This window comes from Peromyscus californicus, unplaced genomic scaffold (assembly GCF_007827085.1).
Source record: "Peromyscus californicus insignis strain IS unplaced genomic scaffold, ASM782708v3 Scaffold_10__1_contigs__length_136768540, whole genome shotgun sequence".
Lineage (NCBI taxonomy): Eukaryota > Metazoa > Chordata > Mammalia > Rodentia > Cricetidae > Peromyscus > Peromyscus californicus.
In genome coordinates this window covers 134,367,762-134,378,364 of record NW_026294391.1, presented here as the reverse complement: position 1 = coordinate 134,378,364, position 10,603 = coordinate 134,367,762, and the positions used below count along the sequence as shown (strand labels likewise).

Sequence of the window (10,603 nt, the reverse complement as noted above, 5' to 3'; positions counted from 1 at the left end):
CCAGACTGTGCAGTCCCAGCTGCACTCCAATCATGCCTTGAGTGAGCCTTTTTCCCACACACAGGTGCAGCCTCCCCCGAGTGAAGGGGTCTGTGTGGGGCATCTCTCAGGGGAAATTTCAACCCTGGAGTCCTGCATATCAAAGCAGTGGTAATGAACCTGAATCTGCCTGGCTGGCAGGTCTGTTATTTGGCTTCGGATGAACCGAGTGAGCCAGGAAAGTGCCCATGGCCCAAAGGCAAGGACCAGGCCTACAACCGGTCCTAGGAGGGAGGAAAGAAGGGTTGTTAGCCAAGGGGAGGCAGAAAACCAATTCTGGAACCACCCAAGCTCTTGTTCTCCTTTTCTTTTTCTCTTTTTCTAGTCCTTTTCTAACCTACCATACTGTCCCTGACTACCCCGGTGTGGTCTCTAAAGAAGCAACATTCCTCTTTGAGCCCAGTACAAAGGCCATCCTGTTGTAGAAAGAGGAGATCCAGGCCTCTCCTGTTCTGTAAAACTACCTCAGCTAGGGAGGAAAGGGATGTCTCAAGGGCAGAAATTCCCTGTTCAAATTGGGCAATATCCTCGTCTATAGACAGTTGAAGTTCAGAGTAATGTTGGTTGGACAGGACCAGAGAGGCAATTCCTGTGCCTGTTCCCGTTGCTCCAAACCCCAGAAGGACTGCTAAGGTGATAGCAGTAACAGGCTCCTGTCAAGGCAGTCATCTCAGCGCGGCTTCTCTTCCTAGAGATCTAGGAATTGACCTGAGGAATAATAAGTTAGTCTAGGTGGAAGGGACCTAAGTGCCCTGAGTGGCATCTCTGGTGCTACCCTGTTTGCTGTGCTACCTGCCAGCCACAGACTGTGTCAAGCTGGCCCAACATGGCTATGACCGCCTGTGACACCAAGGCCAGCAAGTCCGACAAGTCTTTCTGACACCTTGGATGAAAATTCAGCACTGCCCTTGAAAACATGACCCCTGCTGTCAGACTGGATTTGTGACAAGCAGTGTCCCTGCTCAGCCCAGAACGTGATTGACTATGGGACTTGTATACTGTGTTAAAGGTCTCAAACACAGTTTACTGTAAAGTTCCCACTGTCCCCCCACAGGAACTCTGAGCAGAGTGATAACAGAGCTAAAGGGCTGGTGGGTGTTGCTGTGGGCGAGGACAACAGCCTGGAGGGCTTGCCGGAGGGACAGCATTTGAAACAGAAGAAGTTTCCTCAGGAGAGGGGCTATCTCTCCTGGGCAGATCAGGTATATTTACAGCTCTAACCAGGCATTCTGGTAACCATCTGGGAGCAGAGTGTATCTGGTCAAGAATGCAGGCCAAACCTCGTCCCCAAATAAGGACCGGATCGGGGCCCTTCCAACGCCCCATGAGGGGATCTCGCCACATGGCTAGTGGCCGGGTGGCATCTGGAAAAGGGTGCCAGTGCCTGTCAGCGGCAGAGTGCCCTGCAGCATCTAAGGTGAGGAAGTTGAGAACAAACAGAGCATGGCTCAATTGATCTCTGGGGGAGGTAAAATGAAGGTTAGAAGACTTGAGGCGAGCCAACCAGGTCTTTAGGGTCTGGTGGGCTCGTTCTATTATGCCCTGTCCCTGGGGATTGTAAGGTATCCCTGTGGTATGAATAATTTGTAGACTATCACAAAATTTTTTGAAGCCTGTGCTGGTATAAGCAGGGCCATTGTCTGTCTTTATCTTAGCTGGTTTCCCCAAGGCAGAAAAGGCAAGAATCAGAAATCTGAAAACAAGACTGTTGGTTAATGGCAATGGCTATCTGAATCAAAGCCTCGTTGGCTGCAGGGGAAAGTTGGCTGCAGGGGAAAGCACACGGGGTGATGTGGGGTCAGGGTCGCCCCGGAGGATCTCGTAGAGGGGAAGGAGAGAATCCGTAGGAAGTTTAAGATAAGGCCTAAGCCATTGGATATGGCCGAGCAATTGTTGGAAATCATTTAGGGTATGGAGATGGTCAGTGCGTAACTGGACGCGAGGAACGAGGACCCGGTTTGAATGGAGTTCCAACCCCAGGTAACTGAAAGGGTCCTGGGTTTGGACCTTATCTGGAGCAATCTGTAGTCCCAATCCATTAAGGACTCTACTGAATTCTGAAAAACATCGCTCAAGGGAGATGGGGTCAGGTGCAGCGAGGAGAAGGTCATCCATGTAGTGTAAGATATATCTATCTGGGGCCAATTAAGTCTGACAGGGTCCACAGCCTGAGCCACGAATTTCTGGCAGAGAGTAGGACTGTTGGCCATGCCCTGGGGTAATACCTTCCATTGGTAGCTGGGGCGGGGAAGGCTGAATGCAAAGTAGGCTCTGTCCTCGGGGTGCAAGGGAATAGTAAAGAAACAATCTTTAAGGTCAATGACCATGTTGTAAAATTTAGCAGGAATAGCCACAGTCAAAGGCAATCCAGGCTGAAGTGCCCCCTTAGGCCTCATTACCTTATTTACTGCCCTTAAGTCTTGAAGGAGCCTCCATTTTCCTGACTTCTTTTTGATAACAAATATAGGTGTTTTCCAAGGGGAGTTGGAAGGCTCAATGTGGCCAGCCATAAGCTGCTCCTGTACAAGCATAGTGGCGGCCTGTAGCTTTTCTTGAGTAAGGGGCCACTGTTCCACCCAGACAGGGGTCTGGGTCATCCGGGTAATTTTGTCTGCATGGGGTACAGGAGGGTCAGTGGCCGCTACTAAAAACCAGAATATCCCAGGCCATGTCTATCCTCCTTGGGAATGGGCTGAATTGGTTGGACTCTCCCCTGAGCTGCCTTGCCCAAGCCTGTGCCAGGGATATAATTCATCCGTAGCATTTGTTGTGTGACTGTAGAGTTTGGGCTATATAAGATTACTTGCATTTGTGAAAGTATGTCCCTTCCCTAAAGATTAACAGGCAGGCCCGGAACCACAAAAGGAGTGACAGTCCCCTCCCTGGTCTCCTTCCTCGTCCTTCCAGGAAAGTGTCCTTGAACTAATTAAAGGATTATTAGACTGACCGATTCCTTTTAAATCGGTGAGGGATGGAACCAGTGGCCAATTGGACAGCCAGTGAGACTGTGAAATGACTGTGGTGTCTGCCCCTGTATCCAAGATACCCTGAAACTTCTTTCCCTCTATAGTAAGGGTGAGAGTAGGGCGATCCTGAGTAACAGGCTGGACCCAGTAGGCGTCCGAGGAGCCCAATCCAGCTGACCCTCGAGGGGTGTTTGTAATTGAGGGATTATCACAGACAGAGGAGGGTAGAGGAACTAACTGTGCCAAGCATGTACCTTGAGGAATCGTGACCATGCCATTTACAGCAGTGGCCAGAATCTTAATTTCATCTGTGAAATCACTATCTATTATGCCAGGGTAGACCTGGACCCCTCGGAGGGCTGCAGAAGCACGGCCAAGGACAAGCGCGCAAACATTAGGAGGTAAGGGCCCTGTCACCCCTGTAGGGATGACCTGAGCCCCTTCAAGGGAGCTTAATACTGTTTTGGCGGCGGCACACAAGTCCAATCCGGCACTGCCTGGAGTTGCTCTCCAGAGGGAGGAGAATGGAACTGGGGCAGGAGAATTTGTTGAGGCTGGGCAGGCAGGAGGTGAGCAGACCTCAAGGCCCCAGGGTGCGCTCTTGGAGGCATTGGGGCCAGGGGCTGGCCCCTTTGGAAGTTTCCCGGCACCCGAGGAGTAAGGGGCTGACCAAGATAATTGACTTTTGACCTGCATTCTGTAGCCCAATGACGGCCCTTGTTGCAGTGGGGGGCAGAGAGTGGAAGGCAGGGGCCTCATAGAGGCGGCCTCCTGAGCCGGCTGGGCTAAGGGCACGAGGCTGTGACCTTTCTGGGGACATTCCCTAGTGAAATGTCCGGGTTGTTTACAGAAATAACAGGTGCGGGCTCCAGGCTGTTGTGAAGCCCTATAGCTAATCCCATGGCATGGGCAGCGCAACACCTGAACAGAGTCTCACGTATTCAGACAGGTCCGCTCGTTTTATGCTCTGTTTTTATGAGGGCGGAGGACTTCCTGGCAGGCAGGGTTTGCATTTTCAAAGGCCAAGTGTTTAACAAAGTTGCTTTCGTGTTCGTTCGGCCCAAAAAGTCTCTCAGCTGCATCATTTAAACCAGAGACAAATTCACTAAAAGGTTCATCAGGGCCCTGACAAATCTTTGCTAATGAGGTGGTAGCCGAAACCTTTTGGGGCAGGCGTTTCCAGGCCCGGACCCCCTCATTTTGAATCTGGGCCAGGAGGCCAGGAGGGAATTTTGCCTCTGCTGCATTTGTATCGTAAGGGGGGTTGCCGAGGAGTTTCTTTAGTGTCCAAGTTTTTGAGGACGGCTGTTCAATATTTTTTTGAACAACTTCTCAACAATTTTCTGTAAATTCTGTTTTCCAGAGGACAGAGTCACCCCCAGAAAGAGCCACATGGGCAAGAAAATACCAGTCATTAGGGAGTCAACCAATGTTCGCTCTAGTTTTCCACCAAGGCTAATATAAAAGGAGCTGTAGGACCATACTGAGCACAGGCCGATTTCAGCTTTTCAACTAGGCGGAAATTTAATTTGTGATAAGTCTGTCCTGGCGGGGGGTCCTCTGGTGACGGCTCCTCCTCCTCCTCCCCCTCTTCCCCCTCCTCATTTTGATCTTCCAAACCCCCTGAGGGGCCACTCTGGGCGGCCGCCTCAGATGAGTCCCCAGAGGTCTGGCTCCTGGTAACAGGAAATGCCAGGACAGGCTGAGGCTTACTCTTTGTTTTACTAGATTTTTGAGATGGTTTTAGTGGACCGGGAGCCACCACTTCAAGGGCAAGATCTTTAAGCTCTTTGTCAAGAGTTTTCAATTCCCTTAAAAGCTCAACATGTTCCCTGCGAGCCTGGAGCCCGTCGCAGTGAACCAAGATCTGGGACAGGGGGAGCCAACTCATCAAGAATAGGCCCACAAAAATGGGAAGACGGAGAAACATAGGGAGGGAGCATTGTGGAAGGGGGAACTGCCGGAGATTTTTGAGGTGGTATAAAAGGGCCCAAGGACTCCTGTGTTAAGGGGAGATTTTTGCAGGGGGGGCAGTCTGGATTATGGTAACGGGCCACCCCTTTCTCTAGGGAAGCCTCCTCGGTGGAGTCTAGAGGGGAGTTAGAGGTCAAATTAACAGAGGGATGAGGATGGGCAAAAGCAGACTCCTGGGGATTGTTAGGTTTAAAAGTCGTGAGCATCCCCTCTTCCATAGAGCGCAGGTCGTGAACTGAGGGACAGACTGAAGGCGGACCAGAAAGCGCTCGGGGAGTCTTAGGGCAGGTAGAGGGGGAGCGAAAGGCTTCTTTGAAGATTTTTTCTCCTATATTAATAAGCTCTTGTATGTCAGGGGAATATTTATAGACCCTAAGAATGTCATTAATAAGCTTCCAGTAAGAAAATGTGGTGATGGGAACCTTCTCTAGTCCAAAAGTCCTGTAGTAATCATCTAAACAGTCCCTGAGACGTGCCCAACTTTTTTCATCTATGGTTCCTTCTTGGGGGAACCAAGGACATGTGTCTATAATATAATCAAAAAAGGCTTTAAGATCTTTTTTCTTTACCCTAGTTCCTTGTATCTTGAGGGGCTCTTTTAGGCCAGATAAATAAATCTCGTGACGAAATTGCCTGTCCCATGGCTCGTCACTTTCTTACCTGTGTTGTCTCCGCCCTCCTCTGGGATCGCATCCTGAACTGGGCGATTTCAGGGGGATCCAACAACTTCACCAAGGCCTTGGTCTTCCTCCGGGAGATGACGTTCCGAATCCTCAAGAGGTGGTTTCATCCACGTTGGGTGCCAGTTTGCCCCGCCTGCAGGGCTTCAATGGGTTCTTGACCACCCTAAGGACGGAATGATAGGGACAGGAGATACAAAGAAATACACCAAGGTATTTCCTGCAGGGTGGGGGGAGCAAGAAGCTGTCATCTGCATAAGGTGGGGCAAGCTAACAGGATGTTTGTATAGGATGTTTACAGGGTGAAAGGGTCAAGGGCTCTGCCTCAATGTCCTGTTGCTAGGCAACCTGACTGTAAGATGATCTAGTTGCCTGTCCTTAGAGATTCTGTCCTTGTCCCTGACAATCAGAGACTTGAAAAGCCATCAGAAAATTGTCTGCCAGGTCCCTTAGGGTAGCCCATATAAGCAATAGGTTGAATTCACTCCAAAAAAGTGTGTTGTTTGTACACCAGGCCCCCATGGGGGAAAGAGATCTGGTCAGCTTAATTGTTTGCGTGCGTGTGTGTGTGTGTGTGTGTGTGTGTGTGTGTGTGTGTGTGTGTGTGTGTGTGTTAGTTTTTTGAGACATGGTTTCTCTGTGTAACAGTCCTGGCTGTCCTGGAATTCGCTCTGTATACCAGGCTGGCCTCAAACTCAGAGAACTTCCTGCTTCTGCCTCCTGAGTGCTGCGATTTAAAGGCATGTACTGCCACTGGATGGCTTCTATGTATATTTTTGTGTGTGATCCCAGACCCTCATAGAGGCTAGGCAAATGCTGTCTTGCTGAGCTATATCTGCAGCCCCTGTATGTGTGCTTTGGCATTTTTGTTTTGTTTTGTTTGAGACAGAATCTCACCCTGTATTCTAATACAGCCTCTAGACTGGTCTTGAATGTCTAATGTCTTAGCCTCCAGAGTGCTGAGACTACCATCACAGCTGATGTGAGCAGCCTCTCTGCCACGTGATCTTGTCACTAAGATGCTCTGCTTCAGCCGGGCGGTGGTGGCGCACGCCTTTAATCCCAGCACTCGGGAGGCAGAGGCAGGTGGATCTCTGTGAGTTCGAGGCCAGCCTGGGCTACAGAGTGAGTTCCAGGAAAGGTGCAAAGCTACACAGAGAAACCTTGTCTCGAAAAACCAAAAAAAAAAAAAAAAAAAAAAAAAAAAAAGATGCTCTGCTTCCCCATGGGCCCATAGCAATGTCTAATACATTACCAAGGGTCACTATCTGGATTGAGTGCTTCCAGGTTCTTGGTGTCTTATTCAAGGAATTGAAATAGGCACACAGAGGGTGCAAAGTTGCAAGGAGACTATTTAAAAGTGAAGCAGTAGTACAAATAAAAAAGTAAGCTGTCAGGGCTGGAAAGATGGGTCATCAGTTAAAAGCACTACATGCTCTTCAAGAGGGCCTGGATTAGATTCCTAGAAATCCACAGGATAACTCATGACTGTAACTACAGTTCCTGGGGATCCAATGTCCTCTTCTGGCCTTCATGAGCACCAGGTATGTATGTACATGGTATGCAGAAATACATGCAGACAAAACACCCATACACATAAAAATAATAAAATTAAAATTAAAACAATGACAAATATTTATGTATAGTGTGAAGAATTTAACTTAATTAAAAAATATTTTCTTCTTAATTATGTGTATGCTGAGGGAAGTGCAGGTGGCTGAGGAGGCCAGAAGAGGGCATCCGTTCCTTTCAAGTTGTGAGCTGAACTGTCTTCCATAAGAGCATTTTGTACTCTTAACTGATGAACCTGCTCTCCAGTCCTGAGCTTTTTTCTTTTGCATGTAGGTAACTGGTTTTGCTGAAACTATTTTGTTTGAAGCTCCCTGAAACTATTTTTAAAAGAACTGTCCTTTTCTAGTTTGTAGTTTTGATAGCCCTGTCAAAAGTCATGCTACCATATACTGGGGAGATGTTTTTCTGGACTCACTATTGTGTTTCATCAGTTTCTCTCTCTGTCATCCAGTGCTTCACTGTAATATATGTTACTCAGCAGTATTTGGAATTTGAGAAGTGTTTTCTGACTCTGTACTGCTTTTTCCAGAATTGTTTTACTTATTTGGAAGTGTCTCTTGGGATTCCATATGAAGTTAGTATCAATTGTTATAAGTCAATTTTTAGTTGTGGTTTTGTCTTTTTTAGGTAGGGGGGCATGCTGGCATTGAACCAGAGCTTTACACACATTGCACTGCAATCTTTGATACCTTGAGGCAAATTTTTGGAAGGGAGACAGGGTCTCTTTTTCTGTAACTCAGATTGACCTGGTAGCTTCCCAGGCTGACCTTAAACCTGTGATCTTCCTTGCCTCATCCTCACAAGGGCTAATTATAGAATGTCAATACACCTCTTCACCTTTTTTTAAAAAATGGTACTGGAGATTGAACCCAGGGCATCTTGCATGGTGGCTGTTAACCAAGGCCACATCATTTTTAAAGCTCCTCCATTTTGATTAAACAATGACAATTCCCACAACTAAGTAATTTGGTTTCCAAAACTAAAGTAACTTGTTTTTCTAGATTCTTGCCCTCCCTGTTCCACTGACGATCTCCAGTAAAAGCCATGAGAGATGTTTATCGGTCACCTGACATTCTTTAACTCACCACTCACTTTAGCTCTCCAGGTATTCCTAGCAACAGCAATCCATGAGGCAAAAACAGGGAAATTTTCAGTCCTCTTTCCCTTTTCCTTTTCTGCCCTACAATTTACCTATCTTATAAAAGATCTGTAGGCTCTCTGGATCTTACAGTAGTGATCCACCTTCTTTTTTTTTTTTTAATAACTAACTTAATTTCACATATCAGCCACAGATTCCCCTGTCCTCCCTCCTCCCACTCCCCAGTCCTCCCCCCCAATCCACCCCCCATTCCTACCTCCTCTAAGGCAAGGTCTCCCCTGGGGAGTCAGTCTAGCCTGGTAGATTCAGTTGAGGCAGGTCCAGTCCCCTCCTCCCTACACCAAGGCTGAACAAAGTGTCCCTGCATAGGCCCCAGGCTCCAAACAGCTAGCTCATGCACCAAGGACAGGTCCTGGTCCCACTGCCTGGGGGCCTCCTAAACAGTTCAAGCTAAACAACTGTCTCACTTATCCAGAGGGCCTGGTCCAGTTCCATGGGCACTCCTCAGCTATTGGTCCACAGTTCATGCATTTATTTCCACAAGTTTGGTTATTTGTCCCTGTGCTTTTTCCAATCATGATCTCAATATCTGTTGCTCATACAATCCCTCCTCTCTCTTGCCGATTAGACTCCCAGAGCTCCACCTGGGGCGTGGATCTCTGTATCCACTTCCATCAGACACTGGATGAGAGTTCTATCATGATAGCCAGTCATAAGTGGATACTAGATGTAAAGCAAAGGATAACCAGACTGCAACTCACAACTCCAGAGAGGCTACCTAGTAAAGAGGACCCTAAGAAAGACACAGGGATTGCCCAATGACAGAGAAATGGATGAGATCTACATGAGAAAACTGGGGATGGGGGGGTAATGAAGGGCAAGGGTCGAGGGAAAGAGAGCTTGGGGGAGCGGGATATCCCAGCTGGATCAACAACAGAGAGGGAGAACAAGGAATAGGAGACCATGGTAAATGAAGACCACATGAGAATAGGAAGAAGCAGAGTGCTAGAGAGGTCCCCAGAAATCCACAAAGGTACCTCCACAATAGACTACTGGCAATGGTCGAAAGACAGCCCGAACTGACCTACTCTGGTGATAGGATGGCTGATCCACCTTCTTCAGGTCTTTTCCTGAATAAAGCCTGGACTGTAGCTGAATTGCTCCTTCCCTTGTCTGCCTTTCCTTCTTGCCAAACTTATGGCAGGCAAGTGCTCTACCACTATTGTTTTCACTTATGACATGCTCTTACTGAGTTACCCACACTGGCCTAGAACTCATTGTATAGCCCATGCTGACCTCCAATTCCTGACCCTCCTGCTTCCATTTTAAATTTTCTTCTTCTTATTTAATATTATTGCTATTCATTTTTATTTTATTAGTGGTTTACCTTCATGTATGTAAGAAGGACATGTGCCTGCAGGGCCCAAGGAAGCCAGAAGAGAGCATTAGAGCCTGTAGATACGGAGTTACAGATGGTTGTGAGCTGCCATGTGGGTTCTGGGAACTAAATCTGGATCATAAGTACTCTTAACCTCAGAGTCATACTCCCTTAAAGTATTTTTTATTTTCTCTTTAATTTTTTTTATTTTATCATGTTTGCATTTGTGTGTGTGTGTGTGTGTGTGTGTGTGTGTGTGTGTGTGTGTGTGAGAGAGAGAGAGAGAGAGAGAGAGAGAGAGAGAGAGAGAGAGAAAGAGAAAGAGAGAGAGATATGAAAATCAAACAATAAAATTCCTTTTCTTTTGCTAGGTTGTCCCAGGGCCCTTGTTACTCAGCCATTATTAAAGGAAATCCCAGAATAGAGGGGAGCTACCCACGGACAGAGGAACACACTTCCACTTCCTGCAGCCTCTAGGAACTAAATCATTGCTTTCTCATCTCCAGACTGCTGGGTGTGAAGGAAGCATTAGTACAAAGCTTTTTTTTTTTTGCTTTGTTTTCCGAGACAGGGTGTAGCACTGGCTGTCCTGGAACTCACTCTGTACACCAGGCTGGCCTCAAATTCACAGAGATCTGCCTGCCTCTGCCTCCTGAGTGCTGGGATTAAAGGTGTATGTCATCATGCCTGGCACAAAATTCTTTTCTTCTACCATGTGGGTCCTGGGAACCAAACTCAGTTCATTAGCCTTAGGCTTGATAGCAAGCACTTTTCTTTACTCACTTGAGCTGAGTCTTGAGGCCCAAGGTATAGTCCAGGCTGGCCTCCAATTTGTGATCCTCCTGTCTACCCCTCTTCAACATATCCTATCTGCATGAATTACCACAACTGGCAT

The 10,603-nt window shown here is 47.6% G+C and overlaps 1 pseudogene; it reads right to left on the bottom strand.

Annotated features, from left to right (window-relative positions):
* Positions 1 to 6,090: 6,090 nt before the first annotated feature.
* Positions 6,091 to 6,217, bottom strand: LOC128118099 (uncharacterized; annotated as a pseudogene).
* Positions 6,218 to 10,603: the final 4,386 nt, after the last annotated feature.